This window comes from Gossypium hirsutum, chromosome D12, assembly GCF_007990345.1.
Source record: "Gossypium hirsutum isolate 1008001.06 chromosome D12, Gossypium_hirsutum_v2.1, whole genome shotgun sequence".
Classification (NCBI taxonomy): Eukaryota; Viridiplantae; Streptophyta; class Magnoliopsida; order Malvales; family Malvaceae; genus Gossypium; species Gossypium hirsutum.
This window is the reverse complement of record NC_053448.1, coordinates 36,329,025-36,332,368: the sequence shown is the minus strand read 5'-3', so window position 1 is coordinate 36,332,368 and position 3,344 is coordinate 36,329,025. Positions and strand designations below refer to the sequence as shown.

The window sequence follows — 3,344 nt, the reverse complement described above, 5'->3', positions numbered from 1 at the left end:
AGGTAAGGAGGTTATGGAGTTTTAACCTTAATTGGGCAGCTTTTCAAAGGTAGTGTTGGTTCTGTATTCACCGTGGTTGTTGATTCTTCAGGACTATTATGTTGTGGTCGTGCTTCAGTAGGGGTCACAAGAACAATATTCTGCACCATGAGAGTTCCAACTTTTGGTTAAACTTACTTTCGATTTTGGAAAACAATAGGCTCACCTTTGGCTTCAACAACTTTTGGTTCCAACACCTTTCCACTCATCAAAGTGACAATTTTACAATACTCTTTGTCTATACTTTTGTGGTTCTTCGTATCACTAGACAAAGCACCCTAAAGTCTGTTTCTTAGCTCATGGGATAACTATCTCATTTGGTTCTCTAGATTCCTTAGAGTAGCATCATTCTTAGCCATATATGTTTCCAATAAGTGCTCCAAATTACTTGAAGACTCGGCTAGCTGAGGTTTCTACTTTTGTTGAGAAAAAGCTGACATATGATTTGAACGTGAAGGCATATAGCAATTACTGTTGGAAAGCCGGCACCCCTATGGCACAACGGAAAATTAAAACATTCGGTGATCCTAACCATGGATACATGTGAGAGGAACGAATCGGGGTGAAATAAAGGTTTCGAAATTACTGAATCTTTATTCTGAGTAGACAGCAACGCCTCAGCAACGAGTAATTTGATCTACTATCGAACCAAGCCGTAATCTATCGTGACTCCGGCCTCTACGTAATCCACCCAGTTGACAATGAACAGAAGGAATCCCCAAAACTATTTTGGAAAAAAACTTTACTTTGACGGCTGTTGGACCCCAAGCAAAGAAAAAACAGGATTTTTATATCTATTTTTAGGGTTTCTAGAAATTAAATAAATATAACTATGTTTTAAACCTAAAATTATAATTACATTAATTATAATAATGATTTCGGTAAACTATATATTTATTTGAATTTATATACTAACCAAATTCATGTTCTCATTATGCGTACAAGAACCTTGTACATAATTTGTTTGATATTTGATTATCCAAGCGACAACCAAACACAATACCAACTATATTTTATTACGTTCATTTCAACTATAGGGTGTGACCCTGTAGGTTCTTGTAACGTTAGCAGTAATACTAGAACGATTCCAATGTTAAAACAATGAGTGGCACCTAACAATGCATCATTGCTACCTAAGTCATAAGAAATCATAATTCGACATAACCTTTTTTATGATTAACCTTTCATGCAATAATCCTTAAGTCTTTTATCTCTGGATTGGACACAAGTCATGAAATAGTCACACTTGCATAGTCCATTCCATGTTCCTTGATATCTTAAGTAGACTATGATATACAAATAAGTATGACATCTCATATCAGCTCATTTGAGCATGACCATGCATTTCTAGTCTCACTCACTCAAGTGGCCTAAGTTATTACTCCCATTATGTAGGAGGGACTTATCCTATAACGATCAACCATATCCCTCTACATAGATCGTGGTATATCCAACATCAGCCTTTATAGAACAACCAGTTACGATGTACGTTTAACTGTATCAAAATATACAACTCACGATGTTGGGATTATGATGATCTCAAGTCTGAGGATCATATACATATTAATCACTATGAGTAATGTGGTGACAATTACATAATAATCCAAGAAACATATTCATAATGAGTCAGTCCAATATGATGTTCTCTAACACACATATTCATGCATCGATTTTGACATTCCATATCAATGACAACTCTTTATCATCAATCAACTACATGTTAGTCTTAATGCATTATTGTTGTCCTATCCGACAATAATACTTGACTAAGGACCTTTTAAGAATAATTATATTACTCTCAGGACATTATTATAAAACAGTTTATTTATACACACAGAAAAGAAACTAAAATAATAATGATAACGCCTTATATTAATAAGCATGATAAATCAAGTATGTTATTACAACCATCTCATGATTGATCTTTGGGCATACTCTAACAATTACCTGGACTAGTCCCTTAAATACTCCAAGAGAAATTGGGATGATTTCGCCATGAAGGGTTGAAATGATTTGATTATGGACCTGGACCATTCCTATTTTGATGTTGGTTTCCGACATTGTAGATAGATTATGGGTTTGATGGACAATCCTCAAATGTATGACGATATTCATAGTATACACACGTGATGTTCTCAAACTAACTTGATTGTTGACCTGTCATGTTAGTGTTGCAACCATTACCAATAATATTTTTAAGCATGGAAGCCATAGTAGATACCTGAGCTGCTAATGACGTAAGAGCGTCGACTTCATAAACTTCTGCCACTCTTCTTCCTATGGTTGCACGGTTGGTCAACCACTGATGTTTATTGCTTGAAATTCTTTCAAAAATCTCATATGTCTCATTGCATGACTTTGAAAGAAGAGATTAGTTAGCTGAAGTGTCTACCATCATTCTTGTTTGAGCGTTTAGACCATTGTAAAAGGTCTTCAATTGGATGCAGTTAAGAATACCATGATGAGGGAATTTTCATAATAATTCCTTAAATTGTTCTCATGCCTTATACAAGGGCTTATCATCAAATTATTAAAAAGTAGTAATTTCATTTCTAAGCTTAGCATTCTTACTTGATGGAAAATACTTCATTAGAGAATGTTCCGCCCATTCTTGCCATGTTGATACAGAACCGAGCAATAAGGAATTCAATCATGCCCGTGCTCGATCTCACAATAAATATGGGAATAACTTCAATCTTAAGGCGTATTCAGATACTCCAAGTAACTTGAAAGAATCGTTTACTTCCAGAAATAAGCGGAGGTGCAAATGTGGATCTTCAACAAGCATCTCACTAAATTGTCTCATTGTTTGCAACATCTGGAACATCATTGGCTTTAACTTGAACTAAGCAATCTAAATCTTGAGTCTTACAATTATTGGATTGACTTCACTAAATAGGGGCACAGCATACTTTCGAATAGCTCGATCTCTGTCATCAGCAATAAAGATCAGATTTTGAGTATTACAAGTTGCGTCTTCTCTTGGATTTTGATTCATTTCCTCGACTTGTCTTTAGGCTGATCATTCCCTTCTTCTTTGCCTAAAAGTGCGTTCAATTTCTTGGTCAATTGGCAATAAATTGATAACTCGGTCTATGTTCATAAACCATAAAAAATCACAAAAATAATAAAGTTAAAATGAAAAAAAACCAATTGTAAAACTATTATCTTTACAAATAATGAAAAAATACAGTCCCCGACAATAGCACCAAAAACTTGTATTGGTGGTTACGTGCAAGTGTACACAATCGTACAAGTAAGAAGTAGTAAGTAAAGTGTTATCGTACCCATAGGGACTGTTGTGT

General features: G+C 34.9%; 1 non-coding gene across 1 annotated transcript; it reads left to right on the top strand.

Annotated features, from left to right (window-relative positions):
* The first annotated feature begins 2,492 nt into the window (after positions 1-2,492).
* LOC121224762 (small nucleolar RNA R71) lies at positions 2,493-2,599 on the top strand. The gene has a single exon (XR_005922507.1). It is a non-coding gene; the product is annotated as a small nucleolar RNA R71 (small nucleolar RNA).
* The last annotated feature ends 745 nt before the right edge of the window (positions 2,600-3,344 follow it).